Below are 15,050 nucleotides of genomic sequence, written 5' to 3'. Positions count from 1 at the left end.
CACCCAGCTCTCTCCACCCACACACCCACCCCTGCCTCCCAAGCCCAGGTCTGAATTGGGTGTCCCTCTGCTTGTACGCGCTGCATGTCCTCTTGGCTCCGTATTGTAAGTACCTGCTAGCGTTCATCGGGACAACAGGCTGTCCCATTCTCCTTTTGTCCCCTTGCTTATACGCGCTGTCTGGGGCTTAGCGAGGGCTCAGAAATGTTTGTAATATATAGAGGTGGCGTGCAGGGGAACTCCAGCCCTTGGCCCCATTGTCCCCGTGGCTCACACTCGGGACTCTGTACCTGGGAGCTGCGCCGCGCAGCCAGGACCGCCTCCTGGGTGCCAGAGCGACCCCGCCCTCTGGGCCGCGTCCCTGTGCGCTGGGCGGCGAGGCTCCAGGGCGGCCGCCAGGAGCAGGTGGGGGCGGCGGCTCCGCCTCCGCGTCCCGGCAGCGCTTAAGCCCGGCTGGGAGCGAGCGAGGAGCGCAGAGTCCAGCTTAGCCGGGCGCGCAGAAGCAACGCCAGGCACTGTCTGCAGCCCAGCCGGGATCCTCGAAGCGACGGGGACGACGGAGACGACCGGGACAGCGGGGACGGCGGCTCCAGCTAAAGTCCAGTCGGCCGGGTTACGGCCAGCTGCAGGTAGCTGCTCTGCTCGCGTCCGGGCCCTGGGTTAAGTGGCCGATTGGGGTTGTCGCGAAGGGTATTGGGGACAGTCCCGAGGTGGAGTGGGCTCCCGCGTTGTCAAAGACACTGGGCGAGTGAGAGTGCCCAGGACCCTCTCCAAACTGTAGTCCCCAGCTGCTCCGTGCAGCCCTAGCGGCAACCACTCGCTCCCCGACCGCCACGGGTCGGAAAGGGACCATGGCTACACCAGGTCACCTCAGGGCTCCCTGGTGACCTCCCAGGACAGCACTCTTCCGTAATCAGCTTCTGGCACCGAGGCCTCATAGCCTGATGCCCCAAGGGGGCTCTGCTTCCCTTCCCCCACGTCAGCCCCCCACCCCTCCCCTGAGAACAAAAGGGTGGATCTTGCTTGTGTTGGGGATGTTAAGGAAGGGTCCCTGGCGATAGGAGAGATCTGGGAACCTGCATAATCAGACAAGGATTGAGGATACTGGACCATTTCCCAGAAAGAAAGCCAATTCCTGAGGGAAAAAGTGACTTATCCAAGGTCACACAGTTCCTGGTGACAGAGCCGGGCCAGGAGCTGAGTCCTGACTCCCCGAGGCTTATTTGTAAGCCTGCCGAGGTCAGGAGCCAGACAGAGAATGTATGTGTCTATCCATATCTCTAGCCATTTACATCTGGCCACAAATGGCCGTTAAAGTCCTTTGGAGGTGTGCAGGACTGGGTAATTGTGGCCATTCCCCTGGATACCTAGCCAGGAGCTCAAGGGGAGCAAGCTTGGGAGAAGAACACGCTGGACTCTCCTGTAGGATGCCAGACATCCTTCCCCTGTGGAAACAATGTCTTCTGCGTGCTTGGAGTGTCTGCCGTGAGTGTGAGAACCTGAGTTGGATAGATGTTCTGCCCAGAAACCCAGGAAGCCTGTCTAATGGGCTCAGGATAAACCAGAAGTATCTCTGACCCACAGTCTGGGGACTCTCGGAGGAAAGTTTCCAGTGGGATGTTGGCATTCTTCTTCTGTGCCTGGGGTCCTTGGATGTAAGTGAGAGCATTTGTTGGGCAGACTTGTGTGACTTTAAAAGCTTGTGTGCCTCACTGTCTTTGCCTTCGTCACCTCAGAGAGGGCCAGGAGAGGGTTTCTTGCTGCCAGTTAGTAGTATAGTCATCAGACACTCTAGCCTTGTTTTTAATGTTCACTCCTTTTACTTTCTGTGTAAGTATTTTCCAGGCATGTATGTCTATGCACGACTCTGTGCGGGGAACCCCCTAGAGGTCAGAAGAGGGCACTGGATCCCCTGGACTAGAGTTAGGGATGTCATGTTCCTTCCTGAACCACTGTGTGGGTGCTGGGAATGAGTCCTAGTGTTCTACAAGATCAGAGTTACCACCGATAAACTACCTGTCCAGTCCCAGCCTTCTTCTAAAAGTGGTCCTCTCTAAACTGTAAAGTAGTGGTAGAGGTCAGAAGTGGACGGCCTTTGGGCTTCCTCCTGGCCTGGGCAGACCTTCAAGGCACTTTAGGTCTGGACGTGCTCCCCATACATGGAAACTCAGGAAGTTGTGTGCTTTAGACTTGTGCACATCACTTGTGGCTTTTTTTTTTTTTTTACTTCAATAACAACTTAAGTGGATATTTGATGCTGAAGGGCACTGGGCATGGCAGGGCACAGGCTGCTGCAGGCTGCCAGCTAATGTACTTTAGAGATGCATTTTAAAGCAAAACCAAATCAGGAAAACAGGGAGAAGGACAGGGGAGAAAAAACACAGTGGGGAAGTAGCAGGAAATGGCCAGACACTGTAGATGCTTCCATATGCATTAACTCGAGCCCTGTGGTTCCTGTAACTATTGTGCCTTTCCACAGATGAGAAATGTGAAGAGACAGGGGTTAGCTGAGTGTGCCGAGGACAGGGGCCTGGGTCTGTACACTTCAAACTGGAAGTGCACCACCCACATCCAATTGTTGGTGCCCAAATCTGGGCAGAGATGTCAGGCTGCCTTGGTAGAGCTGCTGTACACCCCTTTTAGTCCTTCCAGGAGCCTCGGTTTCAGGCACTTGGGAGTGTGACTTGGTGCTACACTAAGTCAGCCAGCAGCAGAAGGGGCGGAGGAGAGCGTGTGTGTCTAAGAACATTCAGTTTCAGGAATGGGAGACAGCCAGCTGGCCCAGCCTGGCAACGCTCTTTTTAGGCGATTATTGTTCAGCAACTGTAGAGTACAGGTTGAGATTTTGCAGTCATTCCAACACACACAAAAAAGGAATAATAGAGCCAGAGAGAGAGAGAGAGAGAGAGAGAGAGAGAGAGAGAGAGAGAGAGAACGCCGCCACACCAAATGAGATTAGCACTGAAGAACAGAGAGGGTTTTCATCAGGTAGCCTCAACTTTTCCTGACTTTTCTATGCTTGACAGATATAATAGATATATATCAGTGCTAAAGTTTAAAAATCTATTAAAGGGCAGGCAAGATGGCTTAGTGGGTAAAGGAGCTTGTGCCAAGCCTAAAAACTGTAGTTCAACCCTCAGAATCCATGTGGTGAGAGAATTGACCCTGCAAATTGTTTTCTGACCTCCAGAAGTTCAGTCACAAACACACACACACACACACACACACACATGCACACACACAAACAAAACAAAAAAACAATCAAAACCAAAAGCAAAAAAATGTAAAATCAATTTATAAAACGTAACTTAATAGAATAAATAAAATGTCTTGTATGCATGTGATAAATTTTCAGGACACAGTCACATTATAAAGAGTGACGTCCTGGGAAATTTGCCCTGTTATATGACCGAATGTCCTGTGTCTGCTTTGAGTCCCAAACTTAGAGACATGGGAACATGTTTGTTTTAACACATGCTTCTGACTTCACATTGAATGCTTGTCTTCTTGGACTATGGGGTTTAGGAGTAGAGGACACTGAGCAGGCCTACCAAGAAATCTGTGTGGGGGTCCCCTGAGCAATGAGCCTGTCACACAATTATCTCCTGGCGAGTTCTGCCCTCTCACGGCGATACTCCCGCCATCTGGCTGCTGAAATATTTACAAAGGAATTGTAATATTTGACTAACTTGGCTCACAGCATCTGACAAAACAAACTCGAAGAGGGACCTAATAGATCCGAGTTCAGCTGGGTGAGAAAAGGATTCTTTAATTCCTTGGCCACTGCCACAGAGCCGAGGGGCCATTCAGCTCCACAGACACCCCACATGCTCCTCCCTGGCCGCAGCCAGTAATGCAGTGCAGTTGAAACCTCCCCTTGCTATTGGATCTGGCTCTTTCCTTTCTGTGGGGGTCACTGCAGAGGGGCTTTTCCCACACCAGGTCTGCAGCCAGACATTGCATCATGAACAACAGCATTCACACACCAAGGGGCATACACTGAAACAGGACAGATGTGGAAAAAAAAAAAAAACTCCGTGTGGGTGCCGAGTGAGCCAGACACTGTTGGGAAATGTTCCGGAAGTCCCATCCTTTGTGGGTGATGGATTCCAGTGACAGGTTGAATCTCAGATGGTGGTACCCGGAAGAGACAGCCAGACCTATCTTTGGACTGGATGTTAGAGTCAGCTCCAGGAGTTAGCTGGGAAGAGGCACAGGTGGTTTCAGATCAGTATACGCAGCTGTCAAAGGAAGGCACCCAGCCTACTATGTACTGTTCCTAATAGCTAATGGCTAACTCCTGCCGGGGCTAAGCTAAGAGTCTGAGAGATGCAAAACCATCCCAAGAGCCCTCCCAGGCATAAAGATTTCTAGGTTTAACTTGTGGAGTCAGGATGCTTCCACTTCATGCAGATAGAAACTGTGTTGTATATACTTCAGAACTCATTGACCTAAGTATATCATTGATTCTCTGAATGATTGTTGGCAAATCCCCTAAGTTCTGTGTGATTCAATTTCTTTCTATAAAAATGGGAATAATAAAAAGGCCTTAAAATAATAAGAAGGGTAAATAGGACTGTGCTGTATTCATGGTGATCCTCAACAAATTAGGGATACTTTTGTTACAATGGTAACCTTGTGCTTTTTTTTTTTTTTACAAACTATGGGCTTAACATGGTCTCCGTTTCATAAAACAATTTGAGTTTGCCAGAAGTAGGTAGAAAGCAACTGAAAATTCATAATGAACTGAGCTAAAAGGAACACACAGAGCAGAACTTGAGACTACCCCTAAACCTCACGGTCCATAGAGATCAGAGATAATGTATACAGCAGAAATGTTTTATAAGGTGAATTCAGTGTTCAGAGGGGAACCAAAGGCTGGTCAGAGCTTCCCGGCAGCCAAAGCAAAAAAAGGAAAACACAGATGGTTACCCAATCTACAGCAACCATGAGATAAACACAGATCCGATACCAGCTCTTCCTGGTCCTGAAGCCTTGGATAACTTTCTCCTGGCAGGCCTTTAAAACCAGCACTGTTGCCATGGAGATCTAAGTCTTCTGCAGGATTCTTGCCTACTACAGACAATGGGAGTTTTGTGGCAGAGGACAGTGCATGTTTCCTGGAACTTTTTTGACTCTGGTTCTGGAGATGGCATGCCCAGAGCGCAGCTAAGGAGAGCACCTGTGGGAAGGGCCAGGACACTTTGGCCCAGAGACTTGCGAGAGCACAATTCCTCCTTCTGGGGATCCTTAGGAGAGTCAGGTGGGCAGGTTTGGCTGAAGCTGTTTGCATGAACCACATCAATCAACCAGAAAAGACCGAAGGGTGGCTGGGAGCGCCACCCCTTTAACAGATGGGCTGTGTTTGCAGATTTTCTTCATTCTAGCAGCCAATGCTTTGCTGTACCTGCAAATTATGTTCCATGTGCATGTGGGTGTATGTGCATGCATGTTTGTATGTTTGTGGGTCCATGTGTACGGATTTGCACAAATACAGATGCACATGCATGTGGAGACTTGAGGTTGGCGGGAATCATCCTTGTTGCCTTTCCATCTTATCTCTCCATCAAGCCCGGAACTCACTAATATGGCGAGGCTCATTTGCCAGCTTGCACTGAGAATCCCTGTCTCTACCTCCAAAGCGTCATTACAGGCTCACATCCCACCTGGGGATCTGAACTCTGGTCCTTATGCTTGTATGGCAAGTGCTTTAACCCCTGAACCTCAGCCCCGCTCCCCCTCCACCACCACCACTGGTAACATTTTTAGTTTCCAATTTAGAAAGGAGAGGAAGAAGAAAGACACTGTGGCAAAAAAAAAAAAAAAAAAAAGTTGTATTTCAAACTAAAATACTGATAGCCACATTGTTTCTCTTGCTCCCCCTCCCCCCACCCCATCTCTCTGTGTGTGGGTCTGTCTGTTTGTCTGTCTGTGTATGTGTATAATGACCAGATATGACTTGATTCAACTAGGATTGTATTTAGCAGCCAAAATAAACAGAAGAGTGTATATACAAAATAAACAGAAGAGTATATAGAGGCAGGTTATTTGTTGTGTAAAGGCCAACCTCCCCCAAAGGCCATCCCCTGCTGCTGTAAGGAGCACTTGCCACAGAGGCCAGCTCCTTACCGTCTTTCTGTTTCTCTCCCTTCATTACAGATGACGACGTTTGTAATACTTCATCCTAAATCTCTTTGCTTCATGGTCACAAGATGGCTGCTGTAACTCTGGGTTGGCACGGCTAGTCTAGAAGAGAGGAGAACACTATAGCTAAAGACGGACAGTGCACTATTTGAGAGGTTTTGCCTTTTTATTCAGTAAATGATGCCCTGCCTCACTCCCCACTCCCCCCAGGCTCAGCTCTCATCTCATCGGGCAGAATGACATCACAGGATTGCTTAAGTGTAAGAATCTGAGAAAGCAGATCTTTTCAGCTGAGTAGGCCCTCCCCCATGGGGGCGTGGTTAGTGGGTAGAGATCAACATTGCCTTCATTAGTCACAGCCTGACTTAATTAGCAATTACAAAGGTGACTCAGTCATTTTAAATGTCACACTATCCACATCTTCGAGGCAGAGTGCTGGAAAAGGAAGTAAGGTCTCCAAGAAGATTCCTAGACCTCCCTGCCAGCCCCGCCCCTTCCGGGGTCTTGGTCTCAGTTCCGCTATGCCTCTACTCACCAAGGAGCTTCAAAGTCATTTCAAATTAAACTCACTTTTCTCTGCTCGCGCTCCCTTCCCCCACTCCCCTCTTTAGCTCTAGGTCATCTGTCCAGTAAGGTGTTCTTCTCCCATTTCAGACACCCAGCTTTTCCCACTGCTGTCAATCAACCTCTCATGAACAGTCTCCCTTGCTAGTGTTGACTGCTGGATGATGGCTGCTGTTTCCTCTCTACAGGCTACGTTCCACTTGCAGCCCTCAGGACTGAAACCACAAAGGCCTACCCATGTCTTACTGCCTGCTTGCCTTCCTGCGTTTTCCCCCCTTATTATTAATGTACCATTGTACAAATTAAGGAAAGTCACTGGGATGTTGCCACATGGATTTTATCTAAAACCTTACAAAATAAATCCTATAGCCAAATTCCATGGAAGCCTGTCCACTGTGAGCAGCAGCCACACCCTGTACTGGGCACAGCTGGCTCCAGCTCCCCACTTGTTTGGTCAGGGGAGGCCCACTCTTCCTTCTTTGTGTTTGCTTGAGTCCTGTGGAAGTGGTTCCTTCCTTGACTTCTCAGATATGTTTCCAAAGCGCTTTTATTTCTCTTGATGCTCCACGCCCTGCATTCTGCCTTGCCTGCTGTGACTAAAGCCGCTCTATCTCCTAATTACAGCTTCACTGAGATACTTACACATCTTAAAACATCCTTTATTGTATTTAAGTTACAACTAGAATATGCAGAGTCAATAGCATCGTCCCCAAAGATGCTCCTCCATGGCTGCTCCTCTCAGCTCTGACCATCATTAATGTACCTTCATGCTGCATTTGCCTATTCTGGCCTTTTCTCAGTGGATACGTACGGGTACTGGGGTGTGTGTGGGGAGGGGGTTGCTTTTTCTTGCAGTAACATTTAAGGCGAATCCACAATATAGTGTGAAGCAGTCTCCATGGCTTTTTATTGTCCATTCATACTGCATTCATGAGTTGATGGCCATGAGACAGGTTTCTGCCTATGGTTGACTATGAATGCTGCTGGTCTAGAGATGTGGCCCAACAGTAGATTGAACACTTGCCTAGCATGCACACGGCCTGGCTTTGATTCCATCATTACAGAGAAGGAACAGGAGGACTAGGAAGGGAGGAGCAGCGAGGGGAGAAGGAACAGAGAAGAGGAAGAACAGTGCCAACAATTCTACGTTTAGTAAGCATGATCAAGTGTGCTCAATGCATGGTTTACACATGTATCGAATTTTACCGTGTCCTGTTAGTATGCGCAGTGGTCATAGATCAGTGGTCAACAGTGCATGTATGCCGTCATTTGCAGACTCAGGGGAGATGGATGAACTCAGCAAAGGCTGGGTGCAGAGGAGCACGGGTCTGGTATCACACTGACCTGGGTGCTCTGTGGTTTTGCGATTCTTCAGCTGTTGCTTCTCAGGATGATTGCTTACACATCTGAACCCCCTTTCCACATCTTGGAAAGGGGACTGATACTATATGTCATGCAGAGTTAGGTCTCTCTTAGGGGGGAGGGTGAAAGCGAATTGAATAGGTAACAATTAGATTGCTGCTTATGATCAGAACATGTGAACTGCTGTTTTGTTAACAAATTATTTGCTAAAGTATTCTTATAGCCATGCCTTTTAGTATTGTTTTGGGCATGCTGGGGACCAAACCCAGGGAGTCTGCCTGTGTTATGCTATTGAGCTCATCTCAGACTGAGCTCCATCAAGTAGACAGCAACCATGACCATTGGGGAATAAAGATATAATGAAAACTGAATGTGCCTTATCAGAGTGGGTGATGTTTACACACACACACACACACACACACACACACACACACACACACAGAGACAGAGAGAGAGAGAGACAGACAGACAGAGACAGAGAGACAGACAGAGAGACAGAGACAGAGAGACAGAGAGACACAGGCAGAGAGACACAGACACAGAGGAGAGAGATGGGAAAAGCAAGAAAAGAATGAGAAACATACTTTCTACTTCTTTTTAACGACAGAAATTGGTTTTAAGTGTCCACTTAGAGCTGATGTTTGTTCTAATATTCTCCTGATATTTGAATGAGATATCTTTGTTCCCACTGTTCTGTTTTACAGTATGTCAGAGGAAAAGATGAATCACTCAGACGTAACTACTAAACATGACAGATGAACAACTATCTCGAGTGCAAAATTTGTCTTTCCCACATTTCAACAACTCTTGCAAGGTTTAGAGTTGTTGCTCTGATTTTTACCCAAGTGTGTATGTTCTAAGGTCAAGGGACTCACTAGCAGAGTTCTAGAGAGAAGACCAAAAGTGGAGTGGGCTGCTGCCTGGCGTGCTCCTGTCTGGTGTGTACAGATGCACAGTGCGTTCTCAGTGGTTGTGCTCACCCTGTTATGTTCACAGTATCCACGTAAATTGCATGTAGGCAGATGTGTGTATACTAAGAACAATAGCCCAGAGCATCTGTCTGTGGAGACTGGGGTCCATATTTTCTAGGAAAGGAAGAAAGCCACCAGTTGTTATTACTGTTGGTTCCAAGCTGTGTGTCTTGTGGCCAGCATCCTGTGGTGTTCTACATGTAATGGAAGACAAGGATTGATTCACAGCCAGAATCAACTCACAAATAACTCCCATCTCGTAGAGTACAACTCTTTAAACGGTGGGGTCATGTATCTGATTGTGCCAATCTCAGGAATGTGGTGACAGTAAAAGGTCCCTGAACACTCGGTAACCAAACACGAATTCAGAGTTACCCATCAAACCTGCAATGCAGTCACCTGGGTTGCATCATGTGACTGCCCTGCAGCTGTGGCCATGGCCATGCCTGGGTCACTCCAGGTGCCACTCTACCACACAGCACCCACACAGATACCTGAAACCCCTCAGGTCAGAGTCCAGAGCATTGCTAAGTCCCAAACTGCAGTGTTTTCCTGTACCTGCAAAGTTTTCCACTCCTGTGGGAACGTGGGGGCTTACTTATTCCCTAGCGTGTATTCCATTAAATCGACTGTTCGGGTTTAAAAACTACTGTTTGAGTCTCATTCACCTGATGATCAGTTTCAGGCTAGCCTGGTCTACACATTGAGTTCCAGGACACCCAAGGCGACACAGTGAGACCTTGTCTATAAAACAAAAGAAATTAATTAATATTAGTTTAGGATTAAGACAGAATTTTCCACAGTTTCTGAAACAGCCCTGTTCTCCTTAGGTTGTTGTTGTTGGTGGTGATGGTGATGGTGGTGGTGGTGGTGGTGGTGGTTTGGTTAAATAGGGTTATCTGAGAAGAGGGATCCTAAATTCAGAAGATTCCTATATCAGATTTACCTATAGGCCAGTCTTTGGGCATTTTCTTGATTGATGATCAATGTAGGCAGGTCCAGACCATTGTTACAAGTGGGCAGTGCCATCCCTAGGGAACCCCGGGGAGAAAGTCTTCAAGCAGCCTTCCTCCAAGGCTTCTATTTCACTTCCTGTCTGTCGGTCCCTGCCCTGACTTCCCTTCCTGAAGGACTGTCAATTGTAATGTGAAATAAATCCTTTCTTCCACAAGCTGCTTTTAGCCAGCAACTCATTAGAGCAACAAAACCAAGCTAGAACAGGCTCTAATACATGTCTGGGATTTTATACTACACTTGTATATGAAGAAGCAAAATCAGTATTTATTATAAAATCAAATTATCAAGCAATTATGAAAAATATTGAAGATGGGAGCCATCCTATGGTATCAAAACGCAGTCAAGATTTAGGTCTTTATGGAAAATGTAAAAAGCACATTTGCTTTCATCATGAACAAATGGTGACATTACATGATTATCCAAGAATTGAGGAATTTTGTTGTTTATGTACTGTTGTTATTTATTCTTTTAGAATTTCATACAATGTATTTTGGTCATGAATTTTTGGTTTTTATACCTATTTTACACATCTGTATGCCCGGGCAATGTAAAACCATCTCAGGGGGAAAAAATCAAAATGGAAAAGAGTTTAGGAAGACAGCAATAAAGAAGTGAGCTCACCTTGTGTTTGTAGAAGGTCACCGTGAGCAGTGCTGGGGCAGGGATTCATTCCACCTCTGACTGCTTTTCTAGCATGCTTGGCCAGTCCCCCTCCCCGCCACCACACACACACACACACAAACACACACAACAACAACAACAACGTGGATGGCAGTGACTGTGAGTGGGGACCCACATAGGAGCAGACCAAAGGGCTCAACTGCAGCTCTTAGCACAATTTAACACTGCTTTGATTTCTTTTCTTTTTTGTTCATCTACATTACCTGTTTAGGCACAGAGGTCTCCTTTGAGTAGCATGAAGCTTAAAATAAAATACTTCACAGTTCCAAATAAGGAACCCAGAAAGAACTTGCAAGGCTCTTACTGAATCTGTTCATCTTAATTCGGAAACAGGTAACATTGCACAGATGCTTCGAAAGTATAAAAGAGTGTGCAGTACAGACTGTTCCCAGGCTACCACTGCGTGCTCTAGACGCTGTCCTCGTATCTAAGCATAAACGTGGATATAAATACAAAGCATAAATAGAAACCCACGCAGACTGTGTGCATTTGCATTTGCTGCTGGCTGCTTTTTTTTTTTTTTTTTTACTTACTGTCACCTAGAGACCATGCCAGTTGTCACACTATGTCTACTATATTCTTTATAAACAGCTATCTTGTTAACCATTATAGGGGATGAATTAACTTAGTTCCCAAATGATAGTAGGTCAGACACTTTATTTCTGGTCTCTAGCTATTAAAAAAAAATACTGTTTCTCATAAGTCTAGGCATGGCATAAAGATAAAGTCCTAAAATTGAAAAGTGTGTGTAAAACTTGATACATGTGACCCCACACTCTCCCCAGCACATGAGAATGAGTGACTCCTGCTCTCTGTGGAGTGCAGGACAGTGAGTGAGCCCCTACCCTCCAATGCATGTTTATCCACCTTGTGAGCCTAGATGACCAGATGGACACACAGCGGTATTTTGTGGGTTTAACATGAATAATTTGGAGCAACATTGAGCGTGTTTTAATGTCGTTTATACTCTTTGTTTTGTTATGAACTTATAAGTGTTTGTGTGAAAAATAGAAAGCCATATTACTGGACTTTTAATTTGATATCGTTTCTCCCTAATTTGCAGTTTGCTTGTTTCAGTCTTATTTTTCTCCCATCTGCAGTGATGTATGCCTTTAATATTGTGTTTTATGTCCTTACATGCTTGTTAACTGCAGGGACATTTCCCCTTAGAGCTTTTTTAAAAGGTCTTTCTTATCTTGGAAGTTTCTGTTTGTATGGGGGGATGTATAAGATGTTGGGTGTGTATGTATGTAAGTGTGCATGTGCATGTATGTATGTATGTGTGTGTGTGATACATCCAAGCATGGCTCATGCCTTTGAATGTACTGGTGCATGCACCCGTGTGTGTGTGTGTGTGTGTGTGTGTGTGTGTGCGCGCGCGCGCGCGCACACACAAAGACCAGAGGATAACACTGAGTGTCTTCCTCGGTTGTTCTCAGCCTTATTCTCTTGAGGTAGGGACTCTCAGTGACTCAAAACCCACTTTGTTAGCTAGGCCAGCCAGTGCCATCCCAGACTCCTCCTCCTGTCCCCACCTCTAATGCTGGGACTTTACAATCCTGGTCAGCTTTTCTTTATGCGGTAGCTGAGAATTCAGATTTGGGTCTTCGTTGCCTCATTGCTTGCTGGCGCTCTTACCCCCCCCCCCAACAGTCTCTGCCACACCTTGTCTTGGAGGGGTTTTTTTTAAGTCTTTTATATTTTTCATTGGCATCTTTGTGTCTAGTTTGCTCCCCAGTTTTCTCAATCATTTTTATTAAATAACATGTCTTCTTTTCCCCTCATCCCAAATACAGTGTCTTTTTATAAATATCTAGAGCCAAAACTTCTAAATATAGAGTTGTTTGGGGCTCTAAGATTCAATACCCATCTAACTCTCTATTCTTCCTAATGGTACGGCTTTATCACTTTGTTACCCAAGGACTTGAGTTTTGCTGTGAACTTGAGAACGTCTTGCCCCATTCTGATCCATCATGATCACTGAAGTTCGCAGCACAGTACAGACCAAGTTAATGTTTGTCTGGCATTGGTCTTTTCTGCTGGAAAGTAAAAGTTTGTTTTCTCTGTGTCTTCTCTGTTTCGCAGCCACGTCTTACATGTTCATCTTGTCTCTGCTTATTCTGTTCCATATTTTCAGGCTGACTTGCAAGAGCCATTGTCTCCGAAGGCGGCAGTATTCTCCAGCAGCTGTTTTCTATTTACAGAAGGGATGCTGAGAGTTTGTTTACTGGTTCTGAGGAGTCACCTTTAAAACTTTCCTTATTGAAATGTAAATGAAGAAAATATCTAATAAAACATTTTTTAAAAAATTAAAAAAAAACTTTCCTTATGATTCAAAGTTATCTTCCTACTGATTCTCTTAGGTTTCCATGTACATTGTCATATTACTGAAGAGGGGGCAAGCAAGCTCCTTTCCAACTAATATATAAATATATGCTTTATTTCCTTTATAATTGAATCGAGTGACTCCCACCTCTGGAGTGATGACATCAGGAAGTGACAACAGTGCATTCATTCCTGACTTGTCCCTGACTGTAACTGGAATGTATTGAGTCTTCCCTCATTTACTATGACGTGTTTTGCATTATAATCAGGAGATAGCTGTGGAAATAATTCTATTTATATCGTTGTAGGTGGGGGAGTATGAAAGGTGTGTGGGCTTGTGTGACACAGCGCTCATGTGGAGGTCAGAGGACAACGTTGTAGAGTCGGTTCTCTCATTCTCCCTTTGTCTGGGTTCTAGGAATCAAACTCAATGTTGCAGGCTTGTGCAGCAAGCACCTTCACCTTCAGAGCCTATATTGCTGGCGCTGATTTTCTTTTTCAATGCTCCTACTATGAGGAATTAGATTAGGAGGTGGCTTTTGCCTTGAAATGTCCCTGCCTTTGATTTTTCAAGACAGTGTCTCATTATATAGCTATGGCTATCCTGGAACTCACTCTCTGGCCTCCAACTCACAGAGATCTGCCTGCCTTGGCCTCCCAGATGCTGGGATTAAATAAGGTGTGTATCACCATACCGGGCTGAAATGCCCTTGTCTTTGAACTGGCCTTGGTTGATGGCTGTGTTACTTTAAGTATTTCAGATTTCTGCTTGTTTATGTTTCTCAGATCTTGCTCGTACGTGAGGTTGGTCAGTGCTGTGGGAGTTAGGGGTCTGTCTGTCTGTCTCAGCTTTGGGTCTGTCTGCTGTCTGTAGATAGGCTCTTCCCTGAGTAGCTGGGTGGAATCTGGTGATAGGGCCCTTCTGTTTACTGTCAGGAAACCTTTGACATCTTCAGTGTGTCCCATCCTTTCTTGGTCACTTCACTAATCCACATTTTAACAGAAAGCAGTCCACTTTAATCTGTGCTTTCAGATTAGAACAGAAGCGTTTAGCATCTTCCTGTCACAGCCTCCCTCCCTTCCCTGTTCTTCCTATTTTCTGCTCTTTTGGAGGATTTGGTTTGCTGTCTGATTTTCAGAGAAGCCTTGCGCCTTTATAAGTCCTAACATGTATCATTTCTCTAATTTCTAATCTTTAAACTCACAGATAAAACGGGTTCCTTTCTCTCAACTCCCTTTAGTGGAGCCTTTGCCATTACAGTCCTCTTGTCTGTCCGTGTCACTGTCATCGCTGACAGCTCTGATGTGCTCTGACCTGTGCTTTGGCCGTGTTCCCTCTGTCACAACCTGATTTCACAGGATCGTTCAGTTGTTTATTTAGTGCTCCAGTGTTTTCTGTGCTAGCATTTGAGGGTGTTCTCTGAGTCTTCCTGTATTGGATTCTGAAGAGAGTCTAATCTGCTGTGTTCCTGCCTTTTGGTTAAGGCCATCCTCCCCACCCCATCCCCGCCCCTTTCTCCTGTGCACACACCACCACCACCCCACCACCCCCCGCCACAGGAGCAGTGAATGTACAGTGTTTCTGTGCCTATATTAAGAGCTACTTAAAGAATGAATCTTTTATGCTCAGGAAATGCAGCCATTTTTTTTCTACCTTCCATTTATATAAGCCTTTTTGTTTGTGTATCTGGCATATGCATTGTTTCTGTGGGTGTCTGCACAGGTGTGAGCACACATGGAAGTCAGAGGTCAGCTTCAGGTGTCTTCCTCATTTTCGCGCTACCTCCTAGTTTGAGACAGGGCCTCCTCTCACAGCCTAGAGTCCCTCAGTTTAGCTAGTCTAGCTGGCCGGTGAGCTCCAGAGACCTGCCTATCCCCACCACTGCTGGCCAGCGATGGGGCTAGAGATGTGAGCCCAACTTTTATACAGGTCCTAGGGATCTGGACTTGGGTCCTCATGCCTTTGTGGCAGTCACTTCAGTACTT

General features: G+C 46.2%; 1 protein-coding gene across 2 annotated transcripts in view; it reads left to right on the top strand.

Annotated features, from left to right (window-relative positions):
* Window positions 1-392: 392 nt before the first annotated feature.
* Window positions 393-15,050, top strand: part of Wipf3 (WAS/WASL interacting protein family member 3) — an 83,911-nt gene continuing 69,253 nt past the window's right edge. Inside the window, exon 1 of one of the 2 annotated variants that reach the window (XM_029478623.2) lies at window positions 393-629. The gene's annotated coding sequence lies outside the window, so the exon portion shown is untranslated. The remainder of the gene's footprint in view (window positions 630-15,050) is intronic. The other variant, XM_029478622.2, reaches the window with a different exon arrangement.

This window comes from Mus caroli, unplaced genomic scaffold (genome assembly GCF_978045245.1).
Source record: "Mus caroli unplaced genomic scaffold, Mus_caroli_1 scaffold_7, whole genome shotgun sequence".
NCBI classification, from domain to species: domain Eukaryota; kingdom Metazoa; phylum Chordata; class Mammalia; order Rodentia; family Muridae; genus Mus; species Mus caroli.
Note: the sequence above shows the minus strand (reverse complement) of the source record. Positions and strands in the feature narration are given on the sequence as shown.